This window comes from Macrobrachium rosenbergii, chromosome 13 (assembly GCF_040412425.1).
Source record: "Macrobrachium rosenbergii isolate ZJJX-2024 chromosome 13, ASM4041242v1, whole genome shotgun sequence".
NCBI classification, from domain to species: Eukaryota; Metazoa; Arthropoda; class Malacostraca; order Decapoda; family Palaemonidae; genus Macrobrachium; species Macrobrachium rosenbergii.
This window is the reverse complement of record NC_089753.1, coordinates 35,046,413-35,067,332: the sequence shown is the minus strand read 5'-3', so window position 1 is coordinate 35,067,332 and position 20,920 is coordinate 35,046,413. Positions and strand designations below refer to the sequence as shown.

The following is a 20,920-nucleotide window of genomic DNA, read 5'->3' as shown; positions in this document are numbered from 1 at the left end:
AAGAAAAAAAAAATATGAAAAGGTCGAGGTTTGCTCTCTCTCTCTCTCTCTCTCTCTCTCTCTCTCTCTCTCTCTCTCTCTCTCTAACACATACGCTTTAAGGCAACTTTTATTTTTGCTGCGATTTTTGAAGCACCGGAAGTAAGGTTGAAGAAAAAATCTGAAAAGGACAAGGTTTGCTCTCTCTCTCTCTCTCTCTCTCTCTCTCTCTCTCTCTCTCTCTCTGTAACACACATACGTACCAACTGATTGCTGGATCAGTCCGTTGCATTCGAAGTACGCTAATAGTTTTCCTTTAATCGATTGAACTTTTTCAAAACAGTAATTAATAAACTTGCTAATAATATCTTTCCCTCAATAAACGTAATTTATTTACTCTGATTAATTATGATTTTTCCGGAATGAAATTTTTTCCCGATAACGATTAATTATATTTAATAATCTCTCTCTCTCTCTCTCTCTCTCTCTCTCTCTCTCTCTCGTCGCACTGACTTTTTACCTCTATTTGCAATCGATTATTGGGTCCAAAATAACCTTCAGTAATATTTTTTTTTGTGAATGGGCGGACGCATTCTGTTTGATCGCTGTAATACGTCGGGTATTACATGCGTAAGAGGCTTTACAAAATCCGGAAGGACAATTTACGCTGCTACGCTTCGTGCACTTTCGCATTTTTCTCATTTCCAGTCGGCAACTAGACGCGCGTGTCATATATGTGTATGTGTGTGTGTGTATGTATATTATATATATATATATATATATATATATATATATATATATATATATATATATATATATATATATATATGATGTATGTATATATATATGCACTTGTGTGTGTATACATATATATATATATATATATATATATATATATATATATATATATATATATATATATATATATATATATATATATATATACTGTATATATATATGTACATATATTTTATATACTGTATATACATGTATACATGTGTGTGTATGTGTGGGAAATATAAGCTTAGAAGCGTCGTTATCCTTAAAATGTTTCGAAAACATGGAAAGACATTCTGAGTGATGCGACATTAAAATATCAGAAAGGCGAACAAATGATAATAAATTCAATTTTTTTTTTTTGTGTTACGGATGTTCTTATCATCGTCGTTACCGAGAGCGCCAACGCCGCTGTTACGGCCAGCGTTATGTAACTCTCCTTAAGAACTGCCTTGGCGCAGCTGGTGTGATTATGCGATTTGTTTTTATCGTATCCGGATGTATCATTCAGGCTTCCGTTCTCATTTAAGTGTAGCTGACGGTGAACTGGTCTCCTCTTTAGTGAACAGTTCAATCTGAACGCTTCTTGCGGCTGGGGAGAAACTGGTTAGTATATTTTCTGAAGGTTAAACCAATATCAGGAAACAGTTCGGTGTAGATATTTTGATGAACTGTTCACAGTTTGTGGTATTCGAGTCTGTTATAAATAGTTAGGAGGTGACAGTTCATTAGTCCAGGGATGAAGCAGTTCAGTAGCCATCTACGAATACCGGCAGATATATTTTTCTTGCGGTGAACCGATTACAGTTCCTATGGTGGGTGAAGTTCGTTCTGTATATAAAGTAACTGTTCAGACTGATGATGTTTTCTGGCAGGCTAGACAGATAACGGGAACTGTTTTTCTCTCTTGGTAAAGTTTACAGTTCTCCAGTCAGCGAGCGAACAGTTTAGACCTTTTAAGAATATTATGTGTGTAAGTAAAACCGCTGTGACTAAGTTATCTCAGGCAGATAACATAATTGACAGTTAAGAGTTCGTTCTAAGTCCAACAGTTTGCAGTATCTGCGGAAATGCAAAATGAGAAAAATGGTAGATACTGCAGTACTCCCTTGTCGTACTGCTGATTTTGCAGATACTGCAAATGGGACCCCCTAAACACCCGTGGAAAGCATTGAAGAATCGTTCTGATACTGCAGTAACTTGTGTATTTTGTGTTTCACGATCTCAATAGATAGCATGTCGCAGTTTCGAAAATTTTGCAGTTACTGCAGTTTTCCATTTTGGGGCAGAGTGGTTCTTAGCTTTCCGTACCGGTAGATATTTTGCATCATTTTAGGATAGGCCATAGCTCTGACTGAAACACTATCTGCCAAGAGAAGTCAGGTCAGGCCAGGGTCATTGATTCAGCCCTACCGAGAAAGGGGGTAGAGACGAAGCAGCCTGAATATTAGAGTAATATTCCATTTTGGGATGAGATGCAGAACAGAACTTACGACATGGAAACAACGTACCCAATATTCATTGAAAGACTTCGCCATTTGAGCCAAGTTCTTAATGAAAGTAACATTAACATCAAAATCTTGTATATGTTTTACTTAGTCTTGGCAATATCCGTCATCAAGTTACATATATGTACATATATATTATATATATTTAATATATATATATATATATATATATATATATATATATATATATATATATATATATATATATATATATATATATATACGTGCGCTTGTTTGCACGTATAAACAAATATTCTGAATGCGTATATTTTTCTTTGCGCAGGTGTATGTTTACGCTGATACATATCCACAACTTTGACCTGATGCAATCTGTCTGTCATACCGTAGCTCGCATGACGCACGACTCAGACCATAAAAAATAAGTCTTGTGTCTGTAATCTGTTGCATGCAGTGAAGGTCATGAAGACCAGGTTTTTTTTGTCAAGACCTTGATTTACATTAAGATGTGGGATTGACCACCTATTTGCCCACTCCCCTAAAATCAACATGTTTGCTTGAAGTAAACTTGCGTATTTAGTTGTGATTAGAGGTTAAAAACCAGTAATCATTTATTAAGGTCTCTCTCTCTCTCTCTCTCTCTCTCTCTCTCTCTCTCTCTCTCTCTCTCTCTCTGAGATATGATTTACACTAAGATGTGGGTGCATCTACAGTCAACATGTTTGTTTGAAGTAAACTTACGCATTTAGTTGTGATTAAAAGTTAAAAACCAGTAATAATTTCTTAATCTCTCTCTCTCTCTCTCTCTCTCTCTCTCTCTCTCTCTCTCTCTCTCTCTCTCTCTCTCTCTCACAAAGATATGGCGATGGTCCCTTACCTGGCCACACCTGAACAGCAGTAAACACGTCCAATTTTAAGATAAATTTCGCATCCTGTCAAAAGGTTGAGGCAACACCAAAAGAAAGAACCGCTAATAATTATATTGCTTCTTGTTAATTGGCCTAATACTTACCACTGAGACCTTAACCTGCCCACACTGGAACAGCCTTCGTGTGGCTTACGTTCCAAAAGAATAAATCTGTTAGGTAGAGGTCGTCAGATCAGCTGATGATTGACCCTGGAGAGTCTCTTTGATAACAACGTGTTCCATTCATGTATGAAGTATATATATCTAAATTTGATGCAATACGTTTGTTTGTTTGTTTGTTTGTTTGTTTTTAATTGTGCCGGTGGTGAGAAGCCCTTCTGCTGCTGACGTCTTCAACTGGTCAAAACAGGATGGCGCGGTTAAGTTTTGTTCAAGGTCAAAATAACATCGTTAATTCTTGTTTTGAGTGGACGTGTTTTGCTGTTTTTGAGAGAATTCAGACTTTGTACTAATTCAATTGTAAATTCGTCTTTTTAGTTTCCCGTAAAAGAAAACTTATTGAGATGGCTTTGTCTGCCCGTCCGCATTTTTTTCTGTCCGCACTTTATCTGTCCGCCCTCAGATCTTGAAAACTACTGAGGCTAGAGGGCTGAAAATTGGTAAGTTGATCATCCACCCCCCAATCATCAAGCATACCAAATTGCAGCCCTCTAGACTCAGTAGTTTTTGTTTGATTTAAGGTTAAAGTTACCCATAATCGTGATTCTGGCAACGATATGACAGGCCACCACCGGACCGTGGTTAAAGTTTCATGGGCCGCGGCACATACAGCATTATACCAAGAACATCGAAAGATAGATCTGTTTTCGGTGGCCTTGATTATACGCTGTACAGAAAAGTCGATTGCGCCGAAGAAACTTTGGCGCATTTTTACTTGTTTATGTTTGAATTTCATTATAATTTCGTTCTTTTTATTAAACGTAATATAAAGTTAGTGACAAACCTTTTCAAGCTTGCGGCACCTATTATTAGGGATTTGGAATCTGGCAGTATTTAGATAAAAAGTAATAAAATGTGAGAAAAAATGTCAATATGGCAATACTGGAATTATACTACACCTCTTGAGACTAAAGTTTACTTAGAACACCAACACCTTTAAGTAAAGGTGATGAAATTGGGTTAAGTCTTACCCCCATTTTTGCGGCGGGAGGACCCCTTTCATTTTTGGTTGGGTGGGAGGCTAGCACGTGATATTACCGACTCTCAGTAGATTCAGATGGCGTAGGGCCAAATGTAAATTTAGCGAACAATGAACATTAATATTAATTGTCAGTCAGTCGTTAATATTAATTGTCAGTCATTGTTAATATTAATTGTCATTCATTGTTAATATTAATTGTCAGTCATTGTTTAGGTTGTCGTGCATTAGTTTATGAAAAAAATACCTCGTAATGATTGAGTAATTATTGATTACTGTATAATTTTTTTTTAGTGGTTTTTATGATTTTCCAATTGCTGTGGCAGCTGGTCACGTTTCCGTGCAGGTGATTGGCTGCTGCTGTTTCCGATTTAGGAAGCCTTTGTAGCAACGTGAATGGTTACACAATTCATTTTTTAAAGGAGGCATTTTCATTTAGTTAATTATTTATTGACATGCCAGCCTTGCCTGAATTCACGAAACGTTCCAACAATGCCTTTTACCAAAAATAGTAGTGAGGTTGGACCACTTTTGGTTGTGATTGGTTGATGTCGCTTTGTTTAAATCAGTGTTATAATTGAGATCTTGTTGGCATTGCTCTAACGCAGTGGTTCTAAAATTTTTTTAATGATGGCACCCTAACTAATGTAATCATTACCGTGGCAACCCTTCTTCACCATCCCACCATATCGCATGAATTAACTTCTTATTTAATGAGTAACATTGTTGTCCATACTCAAACCAAAATCAGCACTCCGTACCTGCAGAAATATACTGTACAAACAAAGAGCATATCAGAGGAATTAGATAAACGTAATTAGAGTAGACACACTGATAATAATTATATGAAGACTTCTGCAATCTTTTTTTTTTTTTACAAATGTTCATTGAGGTGATGTAGCCAAGACAAAATTCATGACAATCTTGCGGCACCCCTAGGCACTGCCTGTGGCACCCCAGGGTGCCACGGCACCCAGTTTTGGAATCACTGCTCTAACGTGACACGTGATCCAGTGATGACGATTGTGAACATATTGGCTCTTGTAAATCAGTGGCATAATAACAATCTAGAAACTTTGTTGCAATGCCTTACGTAACTGCACGGCTGATTGTTATATTGTATAGAACTGGTTACACCGCTCTACTACTGTGTTACCTAATCGCCTGAACTGGACGTTAATTGATTTATGCATTGCTTTACAGGGAAATACAGACTGTTTTCACGTTTTAAGTCCACATGAGAGTAAAGCAGCATAACACCTATTGAATGACGTCATCGCTCCCCTATTTGTCGATTGGCCGCTGACGTCTGAGGGGATTAGCCTTTTGTCAACGAAGTGTTAACGAGCTTGTTGGGTTCAGGGATTATTGAAGGCGTTTTGTTTCGTTGGTTTTGTATTGAGAGATCACAAGAGAAAGAGATTAATGAATGTTAGACTATAGATCTATTAAACAATGTTGGGTACGAGCTAGTTGGTGCGCGCTACGTGCGCTGGAACTTGGCGCTGCTGTCTCCATTACCCTCCCTATCCCCTACCAATCCCGCCCCCGACCCGGGGCGGACAAACATGTTTGCAGGAGGAGGGTAGGTGTATCCCCTACCCTCCCTTCCCCTCAATTCTTGAGTCAAGCGTTGGAAAATATTTGTCTGGACAGATATGATTTATCTTTATTATAATTTATCTTTACCTTTGGTTAAAAAAAATCGTTTAATATTTTTAATTCTGTTAATCTTCAAATAGTGTACTCTGTAAGGTCATCGTTTTTTTAGCATTTTTTAAAATAATCTAAGGTATGTCTTTATATTTCCACTGGGTTTTTCTTTAGTCTTTTTTTTTTATTTTCCATATTTTCAAGTGTAATTTTCTCTCAGTATGAGGGTTCGTTCCGTATGAATAGGGTTCATCGGAATAATAATAATAATAATAATAATAATAATAATAATAATAATAATAATAATAATACCACCATTACCTATCCCAGACTAAAGCTGCCATTAATCTCATGTTACTTCATCAGTTCTTCTTTGTGTTTTCTCTTCTTTTAAGTATGGTTATGGGTATGTATATATATATATATATATATATATATATATATATATATATATATATATATATATATATATATATATATATATATATATATATATATATATATAAACAAACTTTCTCAGTACCTTTTAACAAAGATTTATCTGAGATCGCGATAATATCGTTTATTCGCTTTCTTTTAAAATGAGCAGGGTAAAGAATAGAACCCAGAGGAATGCCACTAACGACGAAGAAGAGAGCAGATAATCTTGCCTCATCAACCCTTACATTGCTATAAAGCGACTGAATAAGAAAATGAAAATAAACTCACACAGGGAAGGAGTGAGGACTTGAGCAGGAAATGGTGGACGAAGTAAAAGAAACGAAAGTGATCCGAAGGTCAAGGACGGGATAGATTATGTAGTTGTAGCGAGAAAGTCTTGGCTTGAAGAAAAGATCAAGAATATTGAATGCATAATCACGACGGTCAAGATCATTCGTAGGATTTTGGGTAATTGTGACATCTTTTCTGTAAGGGAAACTGCAGGTTCCTCACGTCCTTTCACATTATTGTAATTGTTAAAAGTAAAATTCCAATTTTAGTTTTTTGTAAAAGAAAATTGATGAGATGGCTAGTTGTCTGTCCGTCCGTCCTCAGATCTTAAAAACTACTGAGGCTAGAGGGCTGCAAATTGGTATGTTGATCAACACCCTCCAATCATCAATATCAAATTGCAGCCCTCCAGCCTCAGTAGTTTTTTTTATTATTTAAAGTTAAAGTTAACCATGATCGTGCATGTGGCACCGCCATAGGTGCCAACAACACAGGCCATCACCGGGCCGTGGGTGATAGTTTGATGGGCCGCGGCTGAGAGTTTCACGGGCCGTGGCTGAGAGTTTGATACAGCATTATACGCTGTTCAGAAAACTCGATTGCGCCGAAAAAACTTCGGCCCTTTTTTTTTTTTTTTTTTTTTTTTCCCAAACCTAAGCGACCATTCTCTGCTACCCTGCAAAATTTCAGCCCTTTATCCTAATTCGCTTTCGAATTCGTGAAGAGCGAATTATACCTTGACACAGGAACTCAAGAACCGTATCTAAGTGAAACATTAAAACGAATCTACTGTACGCAGTATTTTTAGATATAAATTTTATGAAGTCATCAGATATTAATATCATTTTTATATTTCTGCAGGTACGGGCAGTGAGGCTCCTTTCAGACTGTTAATGGTAAGAGAGAATTATTTTCCCTCGTTATTTGTCATTATTTATTTCTACGTCTACTTCACTGTATGGTTGCTTGTTTTGTTCATTGTAAATCTGGAGAATGGCTGAATGCATTGTTTTATTTGAGCGGTTGCAAGATTATTTCCATAACCAATCATAGTGAATGTTGTGTTTGATATTCAAAGGTAACTCTTGATGATGATTATGAAAAATACCTTAGGTCAGTGGTTCTTGACCTTTTTCAGTGCCCGTACCCCTTGGTATCTCAGAAAGTGTTCTCGTACCCCCATCCAATATAATACAATACAGACATAAAGTGTTCTCGTACCCCCATCCAGTATAATACAATACAGACATAAAGTGTTCTCGTACCCCCATCCAATATAATACAATACAGACATAAAGTGTTCTCGTACCCCCATCCAGTATAATACAATACAGACACATGATAAATATACAGTACCATTGCACTAGCCATCATGTCTCGTACCCCCAGGTTTAAGGTTTCGTACCCCTTGTGGGTACAGGTACCCCAGGTTAAGAACCACTGCTTTAGCTGTATGGAAGAGTTAATTAGTTTATCCAGATGTGTGCCTGCCTTACATATTCTGTTTTCTGTGATATATATTTTTTTATGTGTCTGCATATAAAGAGACTTCTTACGTCATTGAGAATAAACTTGTAATCACGTATTTTTTAAATGAGGGTATATATATAATATATATATATATATATATATATATAGTATATATATGTATATATATTGTATATATATATTATGTACATATAATATATATATATATATAATATATATATATATATATATATATATATATATATATATATATATATATATATATATATATATATATATATATATATATATATATATATATATATATATATATATATATAATAATTTGATTGCTACATCAGTTGACTCAAGTCATAAAAATGATCTAGCGTAAGAGAGGTGGAGGAGAGGCTCGTTTGATCACGTAAGTTGGGCGCACACCACGAATAGTAACACTTGATGGAGTCATAGTGGTAACATAAGTCGGTGTGTATGTGTGCAAAAGTGTGTAGGCTGTGTGCATGTGATTGTAAAAGAGTGTGTATTTTACTGGTCGGCTGGTATGGTGGCTAGCGTTGTGGCATACCTCTCAGATGTCGCGAGTTCGCGCCTCCCCCAGGGCGGTGATAAAATCGTTGTATCTTGATCAGTTACTGCTGCAGTGTGGTGTCTGCTGTGGAAGGTTGAAACCAACATTCTTTGGAAGCTTGAATTTCAAGTCACTGGCCCGTTTGGTGTGCTTGTTCCATGCGAAAAGGTTTCATTTACTGAAATAATAATAATGATAATAATAATATATAATAATGGCAGTTTTCAACGAATTAATCTTGTACAGGGTTTTTTCAATTCTCCTGACAATTCGTTTTTCTGGTTCAGCTAGGTTGCTGAGTAGAATTCCAGCATTCACATTTGTCTAAATTGGGATATTTGTCAAAGATTGTTTTATGAAAATATTATACTTTGCTTATATCTTGTTTTCATAAAACAATCTTTGACAAATATCCCAATTTAGACAAATATGAATACTGGAATTCTACTCAACAACCTACCTGAGCTAGAAAAACGAAATGTCAGGAAAATGGAAAAAAACCCTGTATAAGATTAATTCGTTAAAAACTGCCGTTAATTCCAACAAAACAAGCATCAAAGAAGGCCTACTCCCTGAATATATATAATAATAATGACAAACTTGACATTATTAAGACTGGAACGGCAGAGAATAAAGCTGGGCCTATTATTATACTTCATCTTCAGATGAATGGTTGTGGATGTGTTTGTTGCACGTCAATCTCTCTCTCTCTCTCTCTCTCTCTCTCTCTCTCTCTCTCTCTCTCTCTCTCTACATTTAGAAATGTTGTCATTAATTAGTGAAACACATTGGTGCCCCCAGAAATCATATGAAGATAAAAATATATTTGTATTGGTAGCATATAAAAGAACGCCGATATTTAAATATTCCCACTGGAGGGAATTCTATGAAATGTCAGCTTAATAACTAGAAATTTAACGACGATAAAAATGAAAACCCAGGTTTTATTAGTTTTCTGAACAGAAAACTATTGTGCCGGCTTTGTCTGTCCGTCCGCACTTTTTTCTGTCCGCACTTTTGCTGTCCGCCCTCAGGTCGTAAAAACTACTGAGGCTAGAGGGCTGCAAATTGGTATGTTGATCATCCACCCGCCAATCTTGAAAAATACCAAATTGCAGCCCTCTAACCTCAGTAGTTTTTATTTTATTTAAGATTAAAGTTACCCATGATCGTGCTTCTGGCAACGATATATGATAGGCCACCACCGGCCCGTGGTCAAAGTTTCGTGGGCCGCGGTTCATACAGCATTATACCGAGACCGCCGAAAGATAGATCTATTTTCGGTGGCCTTGATTATACGCTGTACAGAATACTCGATTGCGCTGAAGAACTTTCGGCGCATTGTTTACTTGTTTACTTATTTTCCCAGTGAAATTACTTTTTGTCTTAGTCCCCCTATGGTGTTCTGTGGCTGCCTGTAAGAATCTTCTAAGTAAAAAAACTCCATTAGTCTAAAGTTGCACCGAAGTCGAAACACTCTTGTTTGCCTGCCATAACTACGAGTTCCCTCCGCATCGTTTGTAGATGATAGAGTGTCGTGTTTGTCCCAAGTAGACGTTTCGCTTGTTCGTCCTAATCACTGTGTTTGTTTATCCAAATCGGCGTTCTCCGTTTGTTTGTCCTGCTACCTCAGATGTGGTTTGTGCGTCCCCAGTAGATGGTGCGTTTGTTCATGCGAATCGGCGGGTTCCATTTGTTCGTCTTGATCACTGTGACTAGCTCAGACCTTCTTGACAGCAGTTTCCATTTAGTTACACATACATATGAGGCTGCGCTTTCAATTTCTTCGTACAGTTTTGTTTTCATTCGCTCGAATCACGACCCTCAGATTGCTCTTTTCCATTCGTATTGTTAGGTGTTTGCTATGTCCTGCTCTGCTCTGCATGTCTCCCATATTAATAGTGTCCTGTTATATTCCGTAGTTAGGACTGTGAGCTTAATTCTCTTAATAGGGGCACCTTTGTTCACTCTCTTCACTCTAATCACATTTGCTCTAATCGTGACACCCATTTGTGTAGCCTTTTCGAAATGCACCGTTTGTTTGTTCTAATTACGATACGCCCTGCTCAATTTGTCTCGTACGAACAAGTAACTCTTCGTTCGTTCCTCTTAATTACAGCATTTCTTATCGTGGCAGACGGAAAACCTCATTTGCATTGTTCTTTTTGTGGTTCCTAATTCACACTGTCTTGATCATCCCAATAACAGCGATGTTTGTTTTAATCCCTATCGGCCTATTGAGCACCGTGATGACAATGCTCTGTGGATGCTATTAGTACTAGTCCCTGTTTTAGTGAACCATCTCACTATGCATTATTTATTCCTTTCTTTCATCCTATCCACCATGCCCTCTTTGTTCTCTCTTTCTTCGTTCACCTCATCTTTTGCGTTCCTTTCATTTATCCTATTTACAAGGCTTCGTCAGAGGGGTTTGTTTACTTCCAGACTAAAGCAGGTGACCTCAGGTAACGTCTTACCAGGGGGCTTCAACTTGTCTTAAAAGCTTAAAGAGAACCGGCCCTTTAGCGAGCTTAAGTAGATTGATGGTATTGCAGTAAATGTCACAGTCACAATCTCCATTGCAGAGCCATTGTGAGGTCAATATTGGCTGTCTTCCTGCAGTGCAGAGGGGCGATGTGACGTCAAAGGACGGACCTCTTCCGACATCTTAAACGCCCTGTCCTCTAGTTTGCCTGAACCCGCCATGTAATTTCCGGTCCAATTTCGAATGCTTAAAACCGCGAGAATGGCCCTGTATTGAGCGTAATCAACGTGCCTGCCGCAGAATAATCCCATTAGATTTGCTTTCCATTCACAAATTTCACAGACGGAAAGGTCGAGATAAAAGGGAAGATTGAATAGAATTTTCTTCTCTTTACCTCCAGGGTCCGTAAAAAAAGCATAAAAACGACGTCTTTTGCAACTCGAGTTATGTAAAAACGTTCTTTTCAAGATGGCTATGAATAGCAGTCATATCCCCCCTCCCCTCTCACCGTCCCTATGCCCTACCACGTACGTCTTAACATCCTCCCTCTCTCTCTCTCTCTCTCTCTCTCTCTCTCTCTCTCTCTCTCTCTCTCTCTCTCTCTCTCTCTCTCTCCTCAGCTCCAAGAACACTTAGGGTGTTTTCGCTTTTATTTCACTTCAGGTTTATGTAATTTCAAAGAACGAAGTGAAAGAATATAAAAATAGACTGGGGTTGCGAAAGACCAAAACAATATTGATCGCGTTTAGTGATGGTGATGATATAAAAAGAAGGCCAAGGAAGAAGAGTTCAGAGAGAGAGAGAGAGAGAGAGAGAGAGAGAGAGAGAGAGAGAGAGAGACTCCAAAAGTGTGGGAGGAGTGACAGGCGAACCAGGTGAAGAGGGCGCTTCTCTTATCGCACAAGTAATGACGTCACGTACCGAGTCTTTGGAAGAACTCGGCTTCTCCTGGCGTAATTAGCGAAATTACTTATCACATGAGCGGGGAAAATCTTTCCACGTAGCCGAACCACCATCTTGTCTCTGCTGTCAATCAGTAGCGCGGGTAAATGAATCGAAAGGTAATTGATTATCGTGTCTAGAGGCAACGCAGGTGAAAGATTTCTGGAGGGCCTTTGAGTTAAGGAGAAGGTTGAATAGTGTCACTGGTACTGTCACAGACGGAGCTAGGCCTATGTGCGTGTAGGGTGTTCCTCATTAGTTCTTATATTTCGAGTGTTGTTGATTTGATGATAAGCAACGCATTTCAGTAGAAGTCTAATAACAAAGAGCATGTTAAGTTTGTGTACCAAAGAAAAGGTCTTACGTAACCGGTGTAATAAGTGACCGGAGCTAGGCTTAATGCGTCTAGGTTGGACTTGGTGATTGTTCCAGTGAACGTGAATTGTGAACCATGTACTATAAACAGTTAATACTAAGGTTAATTAACTTACGTCCGTTCAGATCATTAAAAGAAATATTGTGAAAGGAAATGTTTCTATGCATTTCAAAATTTGTGTGTGCTGTCTGGCGTCAAACAGCCTGGATCTTTGACGTGAATTTTAATGGGTGAATCGCGGACAGTGTGACAAGCAGCTATGATTTTCGTGTCCGGAAAAGCTAAAGAGTTTCATTCTGGCTTTCTCTCATCTCAGAACGGTTAAAAGTGTGTATTTGAAATGAATCGTTCAGTGATACAGATAGTGAACCATGAACATTGATCACAACAGAAAGTATAGTTTTTGTAAAATCAACTTGGTTTTCTAATGAGTAATGTTATATTTTACCTCGGCGTTATTTTTTTGGTATTGGTAAATATAAAGTTGTACGAGTGAAGGTATTTAGCTTTTAGGTTTAGTCAACCCACCATCATGCTGGGATTCACGTAAAGGATACTTTTGTCTTGCTTACGACCTCCCCCCCCCCACCCTTCTGACCCCCTTTTTGTAATATTTATGACTTCTGCTGCCGGGAACATTTTTTTCTCGTTTTTTTTCCATGTTTAGATCATTTTTGCAACGGATAATTCTCGCTCCTACTCTAGTTTATTTCTGTAATTGTTTTTTATTTAGCTATATATTGTATTCTCTCATCTACTGCTCTGCGTGTGCATAACTTGCACAGCTTTTTGCTGTGTATATATATATATATATATATATATATATATATATATATATATATATATATATATATATATATAAGCACATGAAAAAACTGTGCAAGTTATGGAAACGTTATATATAAATAAAAACTACAGAGAAAAATTAGATATAAATAAAAATTACAGAGAAAAGTAAGTGAGAATCATCTATAACAAGCAAGTAAAATATGCGTCGAAGTTTCTTCGGAGCAAACGAGTTTTCTGTGCTGCGTATAATGCTGTATGAAACTCTCAGCCACGGCCCGTAAAACTCAGCCGCGGCCCATGAAAATCTCAGCCACGGCCCGGTGGTGGCCTGTGTTGTTGGCACCTATACCGGTGCCAGACACACGAGCATGGCTAACTTTAACCTTAAATAAAATAAAAACTACTGAGGCTAGGGAGCTGCAATTTGGTAAGTTTGATGATTGGAGGGTGGATGATCGACATACCAATTTGCAGCCCTCTAGCCTCGGTAGTTTTTAAGATCTGAGGGCGGAGAGAAAAAGTGCGGACGGACAGACAAATAGCCACCTCAGTAGCTTTCTTTTACAGAAAACTAAAAAAGAGGAAAAATGGTTTTGGCTGTGGAAGTCATAAATATTACCAAAAGGAGTCCAGAAGGCCCCAGAAACTGGAAGAAAAGGTCATAAGCAAGAGGAAAAAAAAAAAAAAAGCATATCTTCACGAGGATCCCAGTGGGGAGAAACCTGGAAAAAGCGAAACAAAAGACATTGATCTTGGGCGAGAGAAACCGGAACTGTGACGCGGCCTTGGGCTCTCCTCTGACTGTTTTCCCGCCAAGTGGTCCTGAGGTAACCTTTTTTCCCCACAAGCCCCCCCTCTCTCTCACTTGGTCACCCCGGATGTCTCCTGATGTGACTAGGTTCTCCCCGAGTCATTGCCCTCTTGAGTTAGCCTACTGCTTTGTGAGCTTACGAAGTGCTCACTGATTTGAGCAGGCACATGTTTGTTTAAATAGTACCTCATGGTTTAACTAAGTACCCCATGCGCTGACAGTGTTCCCTGAGTTAGCCAAGGGTGGCTGGTTTAGCCCAGTCTTCTCTGATGTAACCAAGCACTGCCTGAATTAACAATAGAACCTCGTGAGTTAACCAAATCATCTCTGGATTAACCACGTACTCCATGATTTAGCCAAGATTATCCAGAGTTTGTGAAATGCCCCTGAACTATCATAACGTCGACTCCCAACTCTTTAATTTGGCACAGTATATAGAACGGTTATACACAGAAGTTAAATCTTTATAAAAAGTTACTTCTATTTTTATCAGTTAATCTTTTGATAAAGTGAGAACGAAACTGCAAAACACAGATATATGAACCCATGAAGCTGAAGATGGTGCATCAGAACGAGGCCTGAGTGACTGCGACGAAGTGGGCAAGTGTGTGTGTGAGAGAGAGAGAGAGAGAGCATGACCGGAACGGAAAACCTCATTTGAGCACACGTCGAAAGAGCGAGGGGTAGCTATTGGGTGAGGCCGAGGGGCCCGCCATAAGCCGTAATTACCTTTCAATTACCCTCAAGGAGGAATGACGAGAGTTTGTTCGTTCGTTTGTTTGTTTGTTTGTTTGTTTAAAGGATGGTAGAGAGAGGGAACTAAAGGGAAAGAACACATCTGTATCAGAGAGAGTGAAATGTATGCATGTTAACATTTTAATGATCGCCCAGCTTCTGATCATTTAGGTCAGAATGAGATTTTATTAGTTTTTTCAGCTCTTTGAAATGAACTTTTTAAAATACTGATTTCAGGAAATATCCATTATTTTAGAAATTTATTGAAATTAAAGTGAAAAAACGAGAAAGATGAAAAATTAACAAGGTTCAAGACAAGAAGAATAGAATTTCCAAAAATAAAAAAATGGGTCAGCCTGTAAACTCATGTTTTTCAAGCAGAAGCGAAGAATTACCAAAGCTGGAGGGCTGAATTTTCAGTGTCCTTCAGTCCTGTTCAGAAATTTTGAATTGGGCAAAGGAAAGTCATGTCGGTACCTGTACTGTACATGTAGTTGCATCTAACCAGGCTGCGTCAATTTCCCGCTAGTGCTAAGTTCTTACCAAGGTTACCACACTGCCCTGGTAGAAGACACTCCTCAACACAGTCTGAAAGCACTGGACGAATTCTGAGTCGTCGTGGTTCCAGGCTCAACTGATATTTTCCATTTTTAAATCAAAGAAAGGAAGGGTATTTTTGTCAAAATGAATGGCAAAGGGAGAAATTCAAACCCCTCTGTTGACTCAGGGGTCTCTAACAAAAATGGGTAAGTGTTAAAGACACGCTTTGAGAACGTTGGTAGACTAGTTGAAGATCTAGAAGAGTGAGTCACTAGAAAGCCTTGAAAGTGCACCTGTACATAAATGACTGCAGTCACCAGTTGAAACACTGATGAAATAGAAAAAGTGCTCCCAGTTAGAAAAGTGAAAGCCAAGAACTGCAAGCAACTAGTGAGAAAGTGCACATATTTGTAGGATTTTCGAAAAGTGCCCGACCTGTCTGAAAACTCAAGATATCTAGAAGAACAATTAGTTATAAACACTTAGAAAAGAAGCCAGTAGTTCCAGCGAACGCATGGACGAAGCGTGTAGCAGATTACAAATGTACAGAACCCTTACTTGCATGGCCATAGGACTGCATTCCCTTCAGTGATACCAACACCAGTTTCATAGATATTTTAGGTAAAATGAGAAGCTTTCCAACTTTGCACATACCACTTAGTCATCTGTTCATTGCATTTCAAATACAGATTAGATTTAGAAAGCATAAATCTCCTGTGATTTGTATATTTAAGGTTAAAGTTTCAAGAACATAATTGTAAGGAAAATAAAATGCAAGCAGAATATGATAAAACTTAGTGAATAACTGAAGTAATTAGAGCACAAGTCATGCCCACAAACTGCTTTAATTGCCAAATGTTTCTAAAGTAAAAACTCTCAATAACTTATGAAGGCCCTCACAAAAGCATCGACCATTTGGCATCACATCTGGTGGGCGTGGCTTATATCTTATCTTGGAATAAATTAGTTTTTTATGTCTCTTAATTCTGCCAGCTTTAATCCTAGTCGGTGGCAGTTAAATTGTATGTTTGCATTTTGTTTCATAAATTTTCCAGGTGACTGTGTATTGAAATAATGTATTTTCATTAGTTTTACAAAAAATATCTTGAACTCTTACGAAGGACTCGATGGGTGAGTGTTCATGTTCTCATAAATTTCATTTGGTAAATGTTTGCTTAATGTTTTCTATTACTTTTTTCTTGAAGTTGATGACCTTCTAACCAGGTGTTTTTATGCCCCCCCCCCCTTCAGTAACCTCTTCAGTTATCGAACCATCGAGCCTTAACCTCGTTTAGAGGACTCTTAGGTAAAATGGTTATGTACACTCTAAAACCTGTCCAAGCGTTGAAGGACATTGTGGAGGCTGTAATCATTTGTTTGAAATTTGACTGCTTTATTGCACATTCAGTCATTTAGAGTATTTTCTGGCGCTTAACACGAGTGAACTTTAAGAGGTAAACCAATTTTCTTGAACTAACTAAGGAATGAGGTAAACCAATTAACTTGAACTAACTAAGGAATGAGGTAAACCAATTTTCTTGAACTAAGGAATGAGGTAAACCGATTTTCCTGAACTAAGAAATGAGGTAAACCAATTTTCCTGAACTAACTAAGGATTGAGGCAAACCAATTTTCCTGAACTAACTAAGGAATAAGGTAAACCAATTTTCTTGAATAGCTAAGGACCTCCAGGATATCATTTGAAAACCAGGTTGTGTGCCCCCTCTCTAGTTTGTGACCCAAGGGAGGATAGTCAATTACTGTATGTGGTTTACCTGTTTTGTTGGTCTTAATCTTCCCAGGTGGAAAACTTCCAGAGAGAATTCTTTTAAAATCAAGAGCAGCTGATTTTCATGTATAGACATCTTATACGCCCCGTTAGAATCTGAAGTATTATGAAAGGTGTCAAAATAATGAAGATGAGGGCAAGTACATGCAGATCATTTGAGAGAGGTTGTTACACTTCTTTGAGGCGTCAGGCGTTATCGCATTTATCTTATATGAGTTCTGTTGTTTGTGTGTGTGTGTGTGTAGGTTGTGTATGTCTTGGTTTGTTGTAATTTAATTAGCATCCAGTTTAGATTCGCTTCCCTATGTTAACTTTTTCAGCCTTTTTACGGTCTACTACGTGGAAGCTTATAATGCAAGACGGTGACTTGTTAAGTTTTATTCATAATAATAATAATAATAATAATTATAATAATAATAATAATAATAATAATAATAATAATAATAGTCTAAAGGAATATATTCCTTTACACTATTATTATTATTATTATATATATTATACATATATGTGTGTGTGTGTTTTAAATTCCGGGCGGGTTCATTTACGCGTACAGTCTCAATAACTTCGGGTTTATCAAAAAAAAAAAATTGGTTGGTCGGGCCAGGAACCAATTACAGAATTCCATTAACAATTAAACATTCCTGTATGACAAGAAGTGCAGCTCAATTAACAGGCTCTTAATGACCTCATTAACGAGGTAATGATTGCGTGATTACTTTATGGAGTGATGCTGAAGAATTTCGGGAAAAAAAGGAGAAGACAGTTTAACTCTTTCTGACAGCTGCTGTGTCGTTTGTGACGTTTGTTTGTTTGTTTGCTGTTTGTAAAGGTACTTCAGTTGCTTTTGTTCCTTCATTAGAATGCCCCCTTGGTACCTGACTGGGTTATTTTTCATTAATATATTTTTTCAATACGTACAGCTGGCACCTGATTGGTATATTCTGTAGGCGTCTGATTAGAACGACCAGTTGGTACGTGATTAGGATGTTCGTTTGATACCTGTTTAGTATGGTCTTTGGGTGCCTGATGAGGATAATCCATAGATACTTGGTTAGAATGATTGACAGGTGTCTAGAATGATACTGGTTAGAATGATTGACAGGTGTCTAGAATGTTATTGGTAACAGATTAGAAAAGGCGTATCCGATGAGAATGTTATTTCTAACCGACTGCAATGTTCTCTTTCTACAAATAACAAAGTTATTGGTATCTGATTTAGAATGTTCTACTGATAAGAAAGGAGATTATATACTGTAAATATTGATTGGAATGTTCTGCTGGCGTCGGGTGCAGTCAGTTGTTATGCAGGAATATAAAGGTTAGCGTAGTGAATAATTCATGATATCGTCTCTCTCTCTCTCTCTCTCTCTCTCTCTCTCTCTCTCTCTCTCTCTCTCTCTCTCTCTCTCTCTCTCTCTCTCAGCAACTTTGATTCATTCCTGTCCTTCCTGTATTTAGCATTACAGTAGTTTCTTTACTTTTATCAACATTTATCAAGTCTCTCTTCCTCATTTTTTTTCTTTTTTACCTCCTCCTCCTCCTCCTCCTCCTCCTCCTCCTCCTCCTCCTCCTCCTCCTCCTCCTCCTCCTCCTCCTCCTCCTCCTCCTCCTCCTCCTCTTTTGTTCTTATGTCACTCTGTCCTTCTTGTCGCTCTTCCTTCTTTTTTTTCAACTCTTCTCTCCCTTCCTTTCTTACTTTCTCATTCCTTAATTTTCTCTTTATCCCTTTTTCTCTCTTCTTCCTCCTTCTGTCTCTCAACTTCTTATATTCTGTCTCTTTCTTCTCCTCCTCATTCCCCTCTCTCTTCTCTGTCCCTATTTTCCTTTCCCTCTTCCTCCTCCTCCCCTGCCTTTCTCATCCGCTTCATTCTCTATTATTTTTTTATCTCTTCAACAAATCTTTCCTCCTCCTTTACCTTCACCTTCGCGCCTTGTTTCCATTCTTCTTCTTCTTCTTCCTCTTTCTCCTCTTCCGTTGTATCCTAATTCTTCCTCCGGGTCATTTAGGAGGCGTTTCTTATTCTTCTTCTTCTGCTTCTTCTTCTTCTTCTTCTTCTTCTTCTCCTTTTTCTTCTTCTGCTTCTTTTTCTTCTTCGTCTTCCTTTTCTTCTTCTTCTCCTCCTTCTTCTTCTTCCTCTTTTTCTCCTTTTTCTTCTTCTTTTTCTTCTTCTTCTTCTTCTTCTTCTTCTGCTTCTTCTTCTTCTTCTTCTTCTTCCTCTTCTCTTTCTTCTTCTTCCTCTTTTTCTCCTTTTTCTTCTTCCTCCTCCTCTTCTCCTTTTTCTGCTTCTTCTTCTTCTTCTTCTTCTTCTTCTTCTTCTTCTTCTTGCGCTTGAGTTTCGTGCCCCGCGAAAATGGCCAAAGGAGAATTCACTTTAATTAAAAACAGATGATTTGTGAAGTTTTCTGTATTTTTCTGTCACGAAGTGTTTGTTTTTTTCTCTCTATTTTTTTTTCATCAAGGAGTTTGTCATGCAGTCCTTTTGAATTAATTGTTTCAATATTTTTGGAAGGGAACGTGTTTTCAGACGAGTTTTGGGGAATATTTTGCAGATTTTATGTCTGATTTGTAATTTTTTTTCGTGTTGTTCAAACTTATCCTAATTTTTTATCATTATTCTTTCACACACACACACACGTATATGTATATATATATATATATATATATATATATATATATATATATATATATATATATATATATATATATATATATATATATAATACATCTATAAATTATTTATTATTATGTATATACACTTATAAACAATACACATACATATACATACAAATGATATACATGTGTATATACTGTATATACATTTATATGTTATATAAATGTCTATGCACATGTATATTACTTGCATGTATGTATATATATGTATTGTTTATAAGTGTGTGTATACATAATAATAAATGATTTGTAAGTCAGTAACTAAATGAAAAATTATTATGAATATTTTGATAAATAAATCGGCCTGGAAATAATTATCTACATAAATACATAAATAATTAAACAAAAATGAAATTTAAAAATTCTAAAGAACCTCCGACTCCCGTCTTCAGTCTTGCTCCCCCGCCCACTCTTCTCCAAATAACCTCCTCCATTCACGCAACCCCTCCCCCTCTCCCCTCTCCTCTCCTCCTCCCCTTCCCTCTCCTCCTACCTCACCTCATCTCATGAACTCTGTGTCAATATTTACGCAACAGCCATTCATGCGTTGATGAAAAGAAAAACAAGTAAAGAAATGCTCCGAAGTTTCTTCGGCGCAGTGGAGTTTTCTGTGCAGCGTGTAATCAAGGCCGACGAAAATAGATCTATCCTTCGGTGGTCTCGGTATAATGTTGTATGAGCCGCGGCCCATGAAGCTTTCAGCCACGGCCCGGTGGTGGTCTGTCCTATATCGTTGTCAAACGCACGATTATGGCTAAATTTAACCCTAAATAAAATAAAAACTACTGAGGCTAGAGGGCTGCAATTTGGCATGTTTGATGATTGGAGGGTGGATGATCAACATACCAATTTGCAGCCCTCTAGCCTCAGTAGTTTTCTTTTACAGAAAACTGAAAAACACAGAAAATTAAAGAAGGAACGAAAAGCGTACGGGGACAATATGGCGGTGGACGAAAGCGTCGTTTTCAGTCTTCTTCCTTAGCGACAGTCATATGATGACAGCGCCGTCGAATGTCGCTGCATGCAACAGCACAAGTAGCGACAGCGGCGGCGGCAACAGCGATTTGCTTGCAG

General features: G+C 37.8%; 1 protein-coding gene across 3 annotated transcripts in view; it reads left to right on the top strand.

Annotated features, from left to right (window-relative positions):
- Positions 1–20,920, top strand: part of LOC136845170 (GTP-binding protein Di-Ras2) — a 199,093-nt gene that overhangs the window by 106,152 nt on the left and 72,021 nt on the right. Inside the window, exons 1-2 of one of the 3 annotated variants that reach the window (XM_067115135.1) lie at positions 1,267–1,362; positions 7,514–7,548. The exons of the other annotated variants lie outside the window; for them this stretch is intronic. The gene's annotated coding sequence lies outside the window, so the exon portion shown is untranslated. Of the gene's footprint in view, positions 1–1,266; positions 1,363–7,513; positions 7,549–20,920 lie in introns of those variants that run through there. 3 annotated transcript variants of the gene reach the window in all.